Source organism: Loxodonta africana, chromosome 27 (genome assembly GCF_030014295.1).
Source record: "Loxodonta africana isolate mLoxAfr1 chromosome 27, mLoxAfr1.hap2, whole genome shotgun sequence".
Classification (NCBI taxonomy): domain Eukaryota; kingdom Metazoa; phylum Chordata; class Mammalia; order Proboscidea; family Elephantidae; genus Loxodonta; species Loxodonta africana.
Window position 1 is genome coordinate 14,382,774 of NC_087368.1, and position 16,884 is coordinate 14,399,657.

General features: G+C 41.6%; 1 pseudogene; it reads left to right on the forward strand.

Annotated features, from left to right (window-relative positions):
- Positions 1-560: 560 nt before the first annotated feature.
- LOC135228784 (lysophosphatidylcholine acyltransferase 1-like) lies at positions 561-2,890 on the forward strand (annotated as a pseudogene).
- The last annotated feature ends 13,994 nt before the right edge of the window (positions 2,891-16,884 follow it).

Below are 16,884 nucleotides of genomic sequence, written 5' to 3' on the forward strand. Positions count from 1 at the left end.
GGAATTAATGAAAACAAAAACACAACATGTCAAAACATATGGGATGTATCTCAAGCATTGCTTGTTAAGAAATGTGTAACTTTAAATTCCTATGACAGAAAGAAGAAAACTCTCAAAAAACCTAAGCTTCCACCTTAGGAAACTACAAAACAATAAGCAAGCTAAACAGAAAGCAAGCAAGAGGGATGAAATAATACTGGAGCTGAAAGAAAAACCCAGAGAAAATCAAATAAACCAAGATTTGGCTTTTTGAAAAGATCAACAAAATTGACAAACCTTTAACCTTTGGCTAGACTGACCAAGAAGACAAAAGAGAAGACACCGATTACCAAAATCAGGAACGAAAGAGGGGCACCACTACCAACCCTATAGAAATGAGAAGAATTATAAGGGGTCTGCCCGCCCTCGGCCTCGGTCCGCTCGGGCTCTTCTCACGGTGGTGGCTCTGCGGCTGGGGAGACCTGCCACAGGCCGCTCTGTCTCAGCCGCCAACTCCTCCAGCGCAGGTGCAGGTGAAGGGGCGGCTGGTCACCCCCAGGGTAGAACCCCTTCGTGCACGAGCTGCGCTTCAGCACTCTGCAGAAGGCCCAGATCGCCATCATGATGCTGACCCTCTTCCTCATCCGACTCCTGTTTGCCGCCTTCATGATGCTGTTCGCCTGGTCCTTCGCTTTTGTACCTTCACTGGGATTTGCTGAGAGAGAACCAGAAGAGCCGCTGGCTTGTGGCAGAAGGTCGTGGACTTCCCGCTCAAGGCAGTCATGCAGACCACGTGATTTGCCGGCGGCTTCCACCCGGTGGCCCAGAAGGGGTGACAGGCCCTACCGACTGAGGCGGCCATCCTGACCCTTGGCACCACACCCCTCGTACTTCCACGCCGTTCCCGTGACCATGTCGTCCATCGTGATGAAGGCAGAGAGCAGGGGTATCCCCATATGGGGAACTCTGATCAAGTACATCCGGCCAGTGTGTTCGGATCAGACCAGGACTTGTGCAGGAAAACAGTGGAAGAGATAAAGAGAGGGGCTTAGTCCAATGGGAAGTTATGACAATGATTTTTCCAGAAGGTACTTGTACCAATGGGACCTGTCAAACTACCTTCAAGACTGGTGTGTTTATCCTTGGTGTTCCTGTCCACCTTGTGGTTTTAGGATACCCAAATAAGCTGGACACGATCATGTGGACGTGGCAAGGACCTGGAGTGTTGGAAATGCTGTGGCTCGCCCTGTGTCAGTTTCACAGTTAGGTGGAAATTGAGTTTCTCCCAGTTTACCACCCTTCCAAGGCGAAGAGGAGCCCGGTGCTATACGCCAGCAACATGAGGCGCGTCACGGCAGAGACCCTGGGCGTCTCCGTCATGGATTACACGTTTGAGGATTGTTAGCTGGCCCCAGTGGACGGACAGTCCGTCTCCCCTCCGACACTTGCCTTCTAGAATTTGCTAGGCTTGTGAGAGGCCTGGGGCTAAAGCTAGAAAAACTTGAAACAGATAAAAAGCACAAAGGTGAAGAAGGGCGAGAAGACTGACTTGTGGAGTTCACGGAATACTTGGAGGTACCCCTTTCCGACACGCTGGACTGCATGTTCTCACTGTTTGACGAGAGCTGAGGTGGCAAGATGGACCTGCGGAAATATGTGATCGCCTTGTCCGTGGTCTGCAGAGCGTCTGAGACTCTGGACACCATCCAGCTGCCATTCAAGATGTATGCATGGCAGAAGGACGGCTGCATAAATGAGGAAGACCTGTCCTGCATTCTGAAGACGGCCTTGGGCGTGGCAGAGCTGCTTCTGATAGACCTCTTCAGCGGTGTGGATGAAGATGAGAAGAATCTCTTTTGCTGACAGGTTTGCACACATGTACCCAGACTTTGCAGAAGAATATCTGTATCCTCACCAGGCACGGTTTGAAACCTGCGCTTAGACTCTTGTCAGCGCCAACCCCGAACAGCCTCTGTACTGACTTCAGCCCGGAAAGCACTGACCCCGGGAGGAAGCCTGTCCATAGGAAACTGGACTAGGACAGAAGGTTCTGGAGTGAGGAACCTCCCCGGCTCTGTCACCATGTCCTACCAGGGGCTGTGGCTCCCCATTTGCGCATGAGGATATCTGGTGTTCTCTCTCCCCACAGGGCCTACACATGTTGTCTCCAGACTGAGGTTTTAGAAGACGTAGGATGTGTAAGGGGCCGTGGTGACAGGATGGTTAAGCACTGGGCTTCTAGCCAAAAGGTCAGTCCTTGGAACCTACTAGCAACTCTGTGGGAGAAAGATGTGAGTCTGCTTACTTAAAGATTTACAGCCTTGGAAATCCTGTGGGGCAGTTCTACCCTGTCCTGCTCTTTTTTGATTGTTGTTTGCTTGATATATTTTTTTCCATCCTTTGAGTTTTTAGTTTGTGTCTCTAAGTCTAAGGTGTGTCTCTTGTAGGTAGCATATAGACAGATCTTGTTTTTTAATCCATTCTGCCACTCTCTGTCTCTTCATTGGTGCATTTAGTCCATTTATATTCAGAGTTATTGTGGATAGGTATGAATTTAGTGCTATCATTTTAATGTCTTTTTTGGTGTGTTGTTGACAGTTTCTTTTTCCCACTTAATTTTATGTGCTGAGTAGATTATCTTTATATATTGTCCTTTCCTCATATTTGTTGTTGTCAATTTTGTTTCTGCTGAGTCTCTATTTTTCCCTTGTATTTTATTTTGATGTGTAGGATAGTTTGTCTCCTTTGTGGTTACCTTGTTTACCCCTATTTTTCTAAATTTAAACCAAACTTTTATTCTTTGTATCACCGTATCTTCCTCTCCATATGGAAGGTATATGATTACATTTCTTAGTCCCTCTTTAGTATTTTAATGTTGTCTTCTTTTACATAATAATATTGCTATTACCCTGTTTTGAGCTTTTTTTTTTTTTTTTTTTGAATAATCTGGCTTTGTTTTCTTGGATTACCCTGTCTGGGTTGACTTCTGGTTCCTCTGCCCAGTGTTCTAGTCTTGAGTTGATACCTGATATTACTGATTTTCTAACCAAAGAACTCCCTTCAGTATTTCTTGTAGTTTTGGTTTGGTTTTTTAAAAATCCCTAAACTTGTGTTTATCTGGAAATGTCACAATTTCACCTTCATATTAAAGAGACAGTTTTGCTGGGTATATGATTCTTGGGTGGGAATTCTTTTCCTTCAATTTTTTAAATATGTCATCCCATTGTCTTCTTGCCTGCATGGTTTTTGCCGAGTAGTCCGAGCTTATTCTTATTGGCTTTCCTTTGTAGGTGACTTTTCATTTATCCCTCGCTGCTCTTACAATTCTTTATCTTTGGTTTTGGCAACTTTGATTATAATATATCTTGGTGACTTTCTTTTAAGATCTACCTTATGTGGAGTTCGATGAGCATCTTGGATAGATACGTTCTCATCTTTCACGATATCGGGGAAATTTTCTGCCAAGAAATCTTCAACAGTTCTCTCTGTATTTTCTGTTATCCCTCCCTGTTCTGGTACTCCAATCACTCATGGGTTATTTCTCTTGATAAGAGTCCCACATGATTCTCAAGGTTTCTTCATTTTTTAAAATTCTTTTATCTGATTTGTCTTCAAATATATTAGGGCCAAGTGATTTATCTTCAAGTTCAAAAATTCTAGCTTCTACTTGCTCAATTCTGCTCCTCTGACTTTCTATTGAGTTGTCTACTTCTGTAATTTTATTGTTAATCTTCTGAATTTCTGATTGCTGTCTGCCTATGGATTTTTCCAGCTTGTTAGACTTTTCATTATGGTCCTGAATAATCTCTCTAGGTTCTTAAGCTGCTTTATCTGTGTGTTCCCTGGCTTGTTCTGGGGGTTGCCTCATTGCCTTCTTGATGTCTTCAAGGGTTCTGTATATTAAACTTTTGTATTCTGGCTCTGGTAATTCCAGGAATGCACTTTCATCTAGAAGATCCCTGGATCTTTGTTTTGAGAGCTTTATGAGGTGATCATGGTCTGTTTTTTTATGTGACTTGATATTGACTGTTTTCTCCGAGCCATCTATAAGTTATCGTATTAATTAATGCTTGCTTACTGTGTCATAGCTTCTTGCTTTGTTTTGTTTTGATATACCTCTATGAGTTGCTTGAGTGAGCTAGCTTGATTATTTTCACCTTTGTAGCTCTGACGTCCTGTCCCCAGATGGCTAGAGCTGCTATCCGGTATATCAGTCTAGGAGTCCATTCAGTTTTCTTGTATGAATTCAGCTCAGGTGTCGAGGTAGCTGATCATCAAGTGTGTGGTACAGGCTCTGTCCTACAGTCTTAGAGGGGCAGGGGATATTGGCGTATATACCGGTATCTGATTGCAGCAGGGGGTCACACTCTGAACAAAGCAGAGGACTGAGAACCAACCCCCGAGTGTCTCTGAGGAAAGCACGTCCCTGTTCCCTAGAGCCTGCAGGTGGGTGGGTTCTGCAGATGGACCATGGGCATCCAATGTTTTTGTTTGTTAGGACTGGGAGGTACCAGTAATCTTTAGACCCCTGTCGTGGGTGGCTTTGTGACCTGAGTGGAGCTACTGTCCTTAGGTCCCTGATGTGGGTAGGTGAGGACCTTGTTTAATAGGCAAAGCGATGTCGAACATCAAACACTCACCTCTCCACCACACAGCTGAAACAGTTGGATTCTGCCAAAAAGGGCCTATTCCCCCCAAAATAGGCCCACACAGGTCCATGCAGGAGGGAAGGGTGCTGAAAGCCCATGGATGGTTTATGCCTGGACAGGAGCCGCTTCTGTCCTGAGCTCCCCCAGTTAGTGGAGCTAGCAAATTATCTTTTCCCCCAGTTGCAAATTTTTTCCTTCCCCAAGGCCAGGAGGATGGCTCTAGGTGCTCAACGGGGCCTATCTCAGGCCCAGGGAATTCAGCTGCTGAAGTCAGCTTGGGGCTGGGGTGGCGCGGTAAAATATACACAAGTACTTAGCTTCTGCCGAGAGCGCTGTTCTTTTCAGGTTCCGGAGGTGTAAGTAGGCTGTGTGGCTGGCTGTTTCTCCCTGAGGGAACTGCGGCTGAATGTTAGTACCAGTCCACCGCCACCACCGCTCCGGGAATGGTGCCTGAGTGCTCCCCACGATTCAGGTCTGGTAACTCCTCTCCGCTTCTGAACGGTCTCTTCCTCCCCTGCCCCTCAGTTCATTGTCTAAGCTTGCCTTTGAAGCTCAGGGCTCCCAGCTTGTCACAAATATACTCGTTTCACTTGTTTTTTGGGGTCTTTGTTGTAAAGAGGGCTCGATGAAAGCGTTTGTGTATTCCACCATCTTGGCTCTGCCTCCCGTTGTTAGCGTTTTGAGTATTTTTTTTATCTTGATTTCCCTGTCTGGGGTGACTTCTTATTGCTCTGCCCAGTGTTCTAGTTTTGGGTCAATACCTGATATTATTGATTTTCTAACTAAAGAACTCCCTTTAGTATTTCTTTTAGTGTTGGTTTGGTTTTTACGAATTCCCTAAACTTCTGTTTATCTGGAAATGTCCTAATTTCACCTTCATATTTGAGATATGGTGTTGCTGGATATATAATTTTTGGCTGGCATTTTTTTTCCTTCAATTTTTTATATAAGTGATCCCATTGCCTTCTTCCCTCCGTGGTTTCTGCCGAGTAGTCCGAGCTCATTGTTACTGACTCTCCTTTGTAGGTGACTTTTCGTTCATCCCTAACTGCTCTTAAAATTCTCTCTTTATCTTTGGTTTTGGTTTTGGCTGTTAAAATTATGTCTTTATCTTTCTTTTGAGATCTACATTATGTGGAGTTCGATGAGCATCTTGGATAGATATCATCTCATCTTTCACGATATCAGGGAAGTTTTCTGCCAACAAATCTTCAACAATTCTCTCTGTATTTTCTGTTATCCCTCCCTGTTCTGGTACTCCAATCACTCGTGGGTTATTTCTCTTGAGACAGTCCCACATGATTCATAGGATTTCCTCATTTTTTTAATTCTTTTATCTGATTTGTCTTCAAATATATTGGTGCCAAGTGCTATATCTTCTGTCTCACCAATTCTGCCTTCCACTTGCTCAATTCTGGTCCTCTGACTTTCTATTGAGTTGTCTACTTCTGTAATTTTGTTGTTAATCTTTTGAATTTTGGACTGAAGTCTCTCTATGGATCCTTGCAGCTTATTAAATTTTTCATTATGTTCTTGAATAACCTTTTTTAATTTCTTCATCTGCTTTATCTGTGTGTTCCTTGGCTTTTCTGCATATTGCCTGATCTCCTTCCTGATCTCGTTCCTGTTGTCTTGAAGCATTCTGTATATTAATCTTTTGTATTCTGCATCCAGTAATTCCAGGAAGGCACGTTCATCCAGAATATCAGTTGATTCTTTGTTTTGAGAGCTTGTTGAAGTGATCATCATCTGCTTCTTTATGTGGTTTGATATTGACTGTTGTCTTTGTGCCCTCTGTAAGTATTGTATTAGTTCATTTTATGTTTGCTTACTATATCCTAGCTTCTTGCTTTGTTTTGTTTTGATATATCCATATAGGTTGTGTGAGTGAGCTAGCTTGATTATTTCCACCTTTGAAGCTCTAACGTCATGTCACCAGAGTGCTGTTACCAGGTATATAATCTAGGAGCCCATTCACTTTTCCTGTATGAATTCAGCTCAGGTGTCCAGGTAGTTGGTCATCAAGTGTGTAGTACAGGCTCTGTCCTACAGTCTTAGAGGGGCAGGGGTGATTGGTGTAGGTACCAGTATCTTGTTGCAGCAGGCGGTCATGTTCTAAACAATGCAGGGGGCTGACATCCATCCCCTGAGTGTCTGTGAGGAAAGAGCATCCCTGTTCCCTTGAGCGCATAGTGGGATGGGTCCTGCAGATGGACCTTGGGCACCCAATCCTTTTGGTTTTAAGGACTGGGAGGTACCAGTTATCCTTCGACTTCTGTTGTGGTTGGCTGGGTGACCTGAGTGGAGCCACCAGTCCTTAGGTCCCTGATGTGGGTAGGTGAGGACCCTGCTTAATAGAGAAAGCAATGTCAACCTCAAACGCCCACTTCTCCACCGCACAGCTGAAACAGTTGCAGTTTGCCAACAAGGTCCTATTCTCCTGAAATAGGCCACACATGTCCATGGAGGGGAAAAAGTATTCAAAATCCATGGATCATTTATGCCTGGACAGGAGCTGCTTCTGTCCTGAGCTCCACAGGTTAGTGGAGCTGGCAGATTATCTTTTCCTTAGCTGTGAATTTATTCCTTCTCCAAGGCCAGGGGAATGGGTCAAGACACACAACAGGACCTATCTCAGGCCCAGGGAAATCGGCAGCCACTGAAACTGGCTTGCAGGCTGGGGGTGCAGTAAAATATATGCAAGTACTCAGCTTTTGCAAGAGCGCTGCTCTTCTCTGGTTCTGGAGGTGTCAGTAGGCTGTGCAGCTGGCTCTTTTTCCCTGAGGGTACTGCGGCCAAACACTACCATCAGCCCACTGCAGCTTGAGGGTTCCTAGCGATTCAGGTCCAGCAACCCCTGTCCACTTCTGGACCATCTCTCCCTCCCCCTGCCACTCAGTCCATTTTCTAACTTTGCCTTTCATGGTCAGGGCTTTTAGCTTGTCATAAATGCAATCGTTTCACTTGGTTTTTTGGGGGGTCTTTGTTGTGAGAGGGTTTGCTGGAAGCGCCTGACTACTCTGACATCTTGGCCCCCACTCCAAGAATATCTTTCTCAAATGGCTGATCATCATCATACCTTCACCAAGGTTGAAGCCTTATCTAGTAAAACCAGGAAGGCCAATAACACAATTATTATTTAATACTGTTCAAAATTTTGGCCAATTCAATTGAAAAGGAGAAGAAATCAATAATCTTAGTTAGAAACAGAGAAAAAGTATGTCAATATTGTCAAGAAATAATATAAAATTATTACTATTGACAGGTGCGATAAACTATATGACAAACCACAAGGCTATATTATAAAAAAAATCTCAAATTTGCCATGTACTTCCTTCTTGCCAAGCCATCTTCTCAGTGCTTCACACGTTATTATCTCATTTAATCCTCACAAGAACCCTGTCGTTGTTAGGTGCCATTGAGGCAGTTCTAATTCATAGCGACCCTGTGCACAACAGAACAAAAGACTGCCAGGTCCTGCACCATCCTCACAATCGTTGCTATGCTTGAGCCCATTGTTTCAGGCATTGTGTCAATCCATCTCTTTGAGGGTCTTCCTCTTTTTTGCTGATCCTCTACTTTACCAAGCATAATGTCCTTCTCCAGGGACTGATTCCTCCTGATAACATGTCCAAGTTATGTGAGACCCAGTCTCGCCATCCTTGCTTCCAAGGATCATTCTGGTTGTGCTTCATCCAAGACAGATTTGTTCATTCTTTTGGCAGTTCATGGTATATTCAATATTCTTCACCAACACCACAATTCAAAGGCATCAATTCTTCTTCAGGCTTCATTATTCATTGTCCAGATTTTGTGTGCATATGAGGCAATTGAACACACCATGGCTTGGGTCAGGTGCACCTTAGTCCTCAAAGTGACATCTTGCCTTTTTGACACTTTAAAGAGATCTTTTGCAGCAGTTTTACCCAATGCAATTCATCTTTTGATTTTTTGACTGTTGCTTCCATGGGTGTTGATGAAATCCTTGACAACCTCAATCTTTTCTCCATTTACACTGATGTTCCTTGTTGGTGAAGTTGGGAGGATTTTTGTTTCCTTTATGTTGAGGTGTAATCCATAATGAAAGTAGTGGTCTTTGATCTTCATCAATAAGTGCTTCAAGTCATCTTCACTTTCAGCAAGCAAGGTTGTGTCATCTGCATAATGCAGGTTGTTAATGAGTCTTCCTCCGATCATGATGCCCTGTCCTTCTTCATATAGTCCATCTTCTCGGATTATTTGCTTAGCATACAGATTGAATAGGTGTGGTGAAAGGATACAACCCTGATGCACACCTTTCCTGACTTTAAACCATGCAATATCCCCTTGTTCTGTTTGAATGACTGCCTCCTGATCCATGTACAGATTCCTCATGAGCACAATTAAGTGTTCTGGAATACCTACTCTCTGCAATGTTATCCATAATTTGTTTTGTTCCACACAGTTGAATGCCTTAGCACAATCAATCTTTGCGAGCCGCCCTTTGAAAGCTTCTGTTCAGCTCTTTTACGTTATCATTTTTTATCCTTTTGCTGTAGCTACTCGATGTTCAAGAGCAAGTTCAGAGTCTCTTCCAACATCCATTTAGGTCTTTTCTTTCTCTCCTGCCTTGTCAATGACCTCTTGCTTTCTTAATGTATGATGTCGTTGATGTCATTCTACATCTTGTCTGGCCTTTGGTTATTAGTGTTCATTGAACCAAATCTATTCTTGAGATGGTCTCTAAATTCAGATGGAATTTACCGAAGGTTGTACTTTGGCTCTCATGGACTTGTTCTAATTTTCTTCAATTTCAACTTGAACTTCCATGTGAATAATTGATGGTCTGATCTGCAGTCAGCCCTGGCCTTGTTCTGACTGATGATATTGAGCTTTTCCATCATCTCTTTGCACAGACATAGTCAGTTTATTCCTGTGTATTCCATCTGGCAAGGTCCATGTGTATAGTCAACATTTATGTTGGTGAAAAAAGGCATTTGCAATGAAGAAGTCATTGGTCTTGCAATATTCAATCATGGGACCTCTGGCATGATTTTATTACCAAGGCCATATTTTCCAGCTACTGATCCTTCTTCTGTTTCCAGCTTTCACATTCCAACCACCAGTAGTTATCAGTGCATCCTGTTTGCATGTTCGATCAATTTCAGACTGAAGAAGTTGGTGAAAAATCTTAAATTTCTTCATCTTTGGCCTTAGTGTTTGGTTCGGATTTTAATAATAGTCATATTAACTGGTCTCCCTTTTAGGTGTGTGGATATTATCCTATCCCTGACAGTGTTGTGCTTCAGGATAGATCTTGAAATGTTCTTTTTGACATCGAATGCAATGTCATCCCTCTTCAAGTTATCTTTCCCAGGGTAGTAGACCAAATGACCAATACCTGTCCGTTTCACCTCACTAATGCCTAGGATATTGATCTTTATGCATTCCATTTCATTTTTGACTGTTTCAAATTTGCTTAAGACTGCTTATTGAATAATCCATCCTTTTCCTACTGATTTGAATTGTTCCCCTGCCACAAACCAAGTTCCCGTATATAAGTTGGGTCCAGTTCTAGACTTCCTATTCTATTCAATTAGTGTGTATATTCCTATACCAGTCCCATATTGCAATGTCTGAATATCTTTACATATTTTCAAAGGCAGTTGACTAAGTGATTCCAAAGCTATTTGGGTGAGTAAACAAATGAGAATAGCAAAAAGACATAAGACAAACAAAGGTAGTGGGTGAATTGTGCAATAAAATGTCCCTAACGAGGAGGCTGTGATACTAGCGAAGGAATAAAAAGACAAATCGATAGAACAGAATAACAAGTCTGTATCTTCACCTATTTATATAAACATAGCATATTATAGGAAACCCTGGTAGCATGGCGGTTAGGAGCTATAGCTGCTAACCAAAAGGTCAGCAGTTTGAATCCACTAAGCACTCCTTGGAAACTCTATGGCACAATTCTACACCGTCCTATGGGGTCGCTTTGAGTCAGAATCGACTTGACCGCAAAGTGCTTGTTTTTTTTTGTTTGTTTGTTTGCTTTAGGGTATTATAAAAGTAAGTCTTAAATAGGGAAAGTGTGAATTATTAAAATAAAAGGATAGTCTTAGGATAATTAGTTGATATTTTAGGAAAAAATAAATCTCTACTTCACATATTGTTAATAATAAATAGTGGATTAAAGACAAATTAAAAAATTAAACAATAAGAATAATAGAAGAAAACATAGATGAATATTTTTATAATTTGAGACAAAGCAGAAAAACCATAATAGAAAATATTCATATATTTAACTCCATAAATGGAAATTCGTTTATGGCAAATGATAACAACAAGACAAAATAAAAACGCAAATGCCAAACTGGAGGGGGAGGGGTTGCTGTATATAATAGACAAAACCGTGATATTCTAGAAGTGTAAAGAGCTCTTTCAAGTCAACAAAGAGATAAACAAGCCAATATAAAAGAGCATGAACAAGCACTTTTCAAAAAAAGAAATACAAATCACCAACAAAGATATGAAATGACCTTCAACCTCCCTCATAATTAAAGAATGCATATCTAACAATCTTTTTCACTTGCTAAGTTTGGCAAAGGTTTTAAAAACAATGATAAGAAGAATAATATTACGGAGTATTGTTGTAGATGTGAGAAAGAGGGACTTTTATATATTGTTGAGAAGGTAAACGGTGAACCATTTTTGGTGGGCAAGTTGCCAACTAACTGACTAAATAAATGAATAAACCTAAAGTCGGATCCAGTAATTCTGCATGCAGAAACTGAAACTCTACTGTAATGCTAGCACAGCACACAAGGATGTAAGTCCCAGCTCTTTAATTGCAGTCTCACCTGTTATCTATAGAGATAATCACACAATAGGCTGACTCCAGGGCATTTATATCATCCAGCCCTAAAAACCACAAAGTGTACAACACCAATACAGTCCATTTAGATTACCTTGGTCCAAGCTCAGTTGGGTCCTTTCCCTATATCTTCAATTGTTCAAAAATCCTTAATGTCTCATATCATTTATTATACAGTCATACATATATGTACCCTTAGACATCTATGGAAACTCTGGTGGCCTAGTGGTTAAGAGCTACGGCTGCTAACCAAAAGGTTGGCAGTTCGAATTCACCAGGTGCTCTTTGGAAACTGTATGGGGCAGTTCTATTCTGTACTATAGAGTCGCTATGAGTCAGGATCGACTTGACAGCAATGCTTTTGGTTTGGTTTTTCTTTAGACACATACACACACTCATGCCTACGAATACATGAAAAAAATCCAAAAGGATATATATCAAAAAATTTTGTGACAAGACTACTCTCTTCTATCATTACTGCTCTGACTCAGCCAGGTAAGAGAAAAAACCAAGAATCAGGAAGAAGCTATTGTGTATGGTGCCCGTCAGCGTTAAATGAATGGAAAAGAGCTTTAACTCAAGGTCCTCCCCAAGGCCTTGTTCCTTTAGCACGGTAAGATCAAAGTGCTGCTGGGGTTGGCTTATACTGGCTCTCAAGAGCATATTATTAACTTTTCAGGAATTTCGTGAGTCTGTTGATAAACACCAGTTACCAGTTGCCAGCCAGGTTGACTCCAACTCATGGTGACCCCATGTGTGTCAGAGTAGAACTGTGCTCCACAGGGTTTTCAGTCGCTGACATTTTGGAAGTAGACTGCCAGGCCTTTCTTGAGAGGCACCTCTGGGTAGACTGGTACTTCTAACCTTTAGGTTAGGAGTTGAGTTTGTTAACAGTTTGCACTTCCTAGGGACTCCTTGGTAAACAAACGTTATTAAAAAATCACATACGTAAACTTATAATTTAATAAATTATATTAAAAGCAAAGGTTAATCAGCCCTCAAAATGCATCGCTTCCAGTTATGATTTACTGCATTTTACTGTTACGTCTCCTCTTGAGATTACTTCCATCTATTGTATCTTGATGATGGATATGGGCTGTATTGCTGTGCTGCTGTGCATCTCTCCCCAACTCTGTGATCATGACATCACATTGGTAGCTTGAAATTTGCCGTCGCGGGAGTATTTACACCATGAGAATTAGCAGGCACCACAAATCAATACCTTTTTTTCTTTACACGGAGCTGGTTGTTATACATTTAACAGCACACCACTGGGTCAGTCACTCTAATAGGAACAATATGTACATTTTCTGTATTCTCTGTGGTGAACTGTGTATTATCAATGGGGGCTTTTTGTTTTACATGTATTTTAACAAAAGGGGAAAAATGCCAATTAGACCTCCCTACCTTTTTTACCTAGAAGTAGAATAAGTGGGTTAGTGGGTGAGAAGGAAAACGTGTTCCACAATCACAGTACATGAGGTTAAAAGGGTTTCTCTGGGGCCAAGGGTGGCTGCATATGTTGAAGGACACAGGATGCGGAATTCGTGGGTTTAACAAGATTGAAAATCGTGGCGGCTCCAGAAACTGACACGCAATTGCACTTCACTGGCACTAAAAAAAATATTTCAAGTCTAATACTCTCGCCAGTAAAATGAATTGTGTAGTGGCTATATGCTAGGCATTGCTTTGCTTGTCCTGTACTTCAACTTAAGGTCTGAAAAAAACTCCAGCTGTGAAAGGAACATATTCTAAACTGTCTGACAGTCAACTAGTACGTTCTCACGCCTGGAGAAGCTCATGTCAGCTCATCATGTGGTTCTCCATCTGTACAATAAATGACCAACCTGGGGGAAAAAGGAGCTTCCCTGTGGCAATGTACTTAAAAGAGTTACCAAATTTAATGTGTCATTTTTCTTTTATAAATAAATAATGTTCCAAACTTGCTAACCTTTTCCATGATGAAAACGACGTCAGTAATGCACCTAAAGGATATTTGAAAAAATACATTTGTCTTTTCAGGGCAAAGGTTATGTTCTAACAAAATGAAAGAGAGAGAGAGAGTGTAACAGCTTTTCAAAATAAACTCATGCAGTCCCGAGGCAAGATGAGAAGGCAGAAAGGGAGAGGAGCTGGTTGATGGACGAGGGAAATCTGGGGTGGAAACGGTGAGTGTGCTGTTGTTATAGAGAGAGGAACTAGGGCCACATAACAACATGTTTATAAATTTTTGTATGAGCAACTAGAGCTGTAAACTTTCGCTTACAACACAATAAAAAAAATTAAACTCGTACTTTGGAGAGAGTATACTGACAATGGGTAGTGTAAGTGTCTCTAGTGTTAGGTGATTTTGAGGCAGAATATTATGTAAGTGGGCCACCTATTAACATCATTTCTATGCTTTAAAAGCTTGGAAACAGGGTATTCGTTCCTCCTAAAAAACTAAAATAAGGGAATTTGTTAACAATATGAAAATGTAGAACCTTCCAATTATTTTGCAACAATAACTGATTGACATGAGGAAAAATGGAAATTGTTAGCTGAATTTCAACAAGGAGCTTTGCATACCTGGTGGATAAGGCTGAAAAATGAGTATCAAAACTTGTTAGGCAAAGTCCATAAAGCGCTTTTTCCATTTGGTATCTGTGCATGTTGCTCAAGTTCTTTTTCAAGTACAGGAATAATCTGAATTTAGAACTAAACCAATATTGTCAAAAAATTGAGCGTATTTACCTTTGCTAAAACACACACACAGATATACATATAAAACCAAAACAAAACGAAACCGTTGCCGACAAGTCAATTCTGACTCACAGCAACCTTGTAGGACAGAGTAGAACTGCCCCATAGGGTTTTCAAAGAGCACCTGGTGGATTCAAACTGCTGACCTTTTGGCTAGCAGCCAAACTCTTAATTACTACACCACCAAGTTTTCCATATATACATATATATATATATATATATATATACACATATATATATATACATATACATGAACAACAACAAACAAAAACCAAACCGGTTGCCGTCAAGTTGATTCCAACTTATAGTGACCCTAGAGGACAGAGTAGAACTGCCCCATAGGGTTTCCCAGGAGAGCCTAGAGGATTCAGACTTACGACCCTGACCTTGGGTTAGCAACTGAATTCTTAACCGCTACGCCACCAGGGTTTATATACATATATATATATATATATTATATACACACACACACACACATATATTTTTTAGTGAGAACAAAAGTGTGCTGTGTCCTGATAAGTAAAAATATTTCTTTTATTTATTTGTTTTTATTGTGCTCTAGATGAAGGTTTACAGAACAAATTAGTTTCTCATTAAACAATTAATACACATATTATTTTGTGACATTGGTTGCCAGCCCGGCGACATGTCAGCACTCTCCCCTTTTTGACCTTGGGTTCCCCATTTCCATGTGTCCAGCTTTCCTGTGCCCTCTTGCCTTCTCCATCTTGTCCCTGGGCTGGTGGGCCTGTTTAGTCTGGTATACACGGTTGAGCTACCTGCATTATTGTTTGTTTTATGGGCCTGTCTAATCTTTGGCTGAAGGGGGAACCTCAGGAGTGACTTCAGTATTGAATTAGAAGAGTGTCCGGGGTCTGTACTCTTGTGGTTTCTCCAGTCTCTGTCAAACCAGTAAGTGTGGTCTTTTTTTGTGAGTTAGAATTTTGTTCTCCATTTTTCTGCAGCTCTGTCTGGGAGCCTCTCTTGTGATCTCTGTCAGAGTATTTGGTGATGGTAGCCAGGCACCATGTGGTTGTGCTGGAAAAATAAAAATATTTTTTAAAGGTAGTTCATTTGATATTTATATTTTCTTTACAAAATTTGAAAGTGTAGTACTTGGACCAGCAGCACCAGCACTGCATGGAAGCTTACTATAAAAGAAGGTTCCAGGTCACTGCTTTGAGTTAAATGCAAGAATTACCTGCACTGATGAGTTTGGTGTAAGTACAATCAGGAGAGGCCAAAGCTATTTACTGCCAGGTAGGGTGAGGGGTTAGAGGTGGTCTGCTCTTGCAGTTAGAAGTTTTGAGGATGAAAATAATTCTTGACATTTTGAAGTGAGTTTGTGTTAAAACAGATTTTCTGGGGTAGGTGGAGCCCCTAACCAAAGACCAAACGCAGTGCCATCGAGTCAATTCCGACTCATAGCGACCCTATAGGACAGAGTAGAACTGCCCCATAGAGTTTCCAAGGAGCGCCTGGCGGATTCCAACTCCCGACCGTTTGGTTAGCAGCCGTAGCACTTAACCGCTATACCAGCAGGGTTTCCGGTGGAGCCCCTACTAGGTATAAATTCCAACTCCAACTTTTATAATGGCACTCAGTAGTAGATGTATAGAATAATATTCAGAGCACTGGTGGGGCGATGGTTGAGAGCTTGACTGCCAGCGGAAAGATCGGCAGTTGGAATCCACCACCCACTCTTTGGAAACCCTATGGGACAGTCATACCCTGTCCTATACTGTCATTATGAGTCAGAATCGACTTGACAGCAAGTTAACATAACATTTATCATGTGCCAGGCATTGTTCTAAGTTCTCATGAGTTACTTAATTTGACCCTTTCTACAACTCTCAGAGATGGTGAGTCTGCTATTATCCTCAGTTTACAGATGAGAAAGCTGAGGTACAGAGAGGTTGTTTGCTCAGGGTCACACCCCTAAAAAGTAGCAAAGCCAGGATTTGGAATATAGTCCATCTGGCTCCAGAAACCAAGTTCTTAATCATTACACTACACTGCCTAGGTATAAAATGTATAAATGAATAAATATTCATATATTGGAGGTGTATACACAAATATTTTTATTGATGGGGAACATGATCAAAAAAATTTGGGGACCACTAGCCTAGGGGATATAATCTCAAACTCTAGTGAGACATAAAAAGCCTTTTGTGATCTGGCCCCAACCAATCTCTCTGACCCCAGCTGTTGCTCTCCTCCCTTGAAACCTGTGTTCTGACTTCTGCCATATTGAACGACCATCCTAGCAGCTCACTGAATTCCCAATGGCTTCTCTTATCTCCTACTCCTACTTGAATTTAGGACCTCTACCTGCCCTTCTCAATTCCCAGCTTCTCGACTTCCATCACGTCCCCTCATTCCCCCTGACACAATGCCAAGGCCAGCCCAAGTATCCTATCTACACTCCCGGCACTCTCTGTAGGCTTCTCCATGACCCTTGTTTCACTAATTTGTAATTATCTATTCACTTGTTTGTCTACCACCCTTGACTGCAGTGTCCTATCTTGTTAGTTTCTTATGTCTAGCATCTAGTACAGCCTGACGTATAGTAGGTGATGTTCATACGAATAAATGAAATATCAATGAAAGAGAAAGCAACCATTGCCCTAAGAGTTGTTCTTCAACCTGTTATTTGTA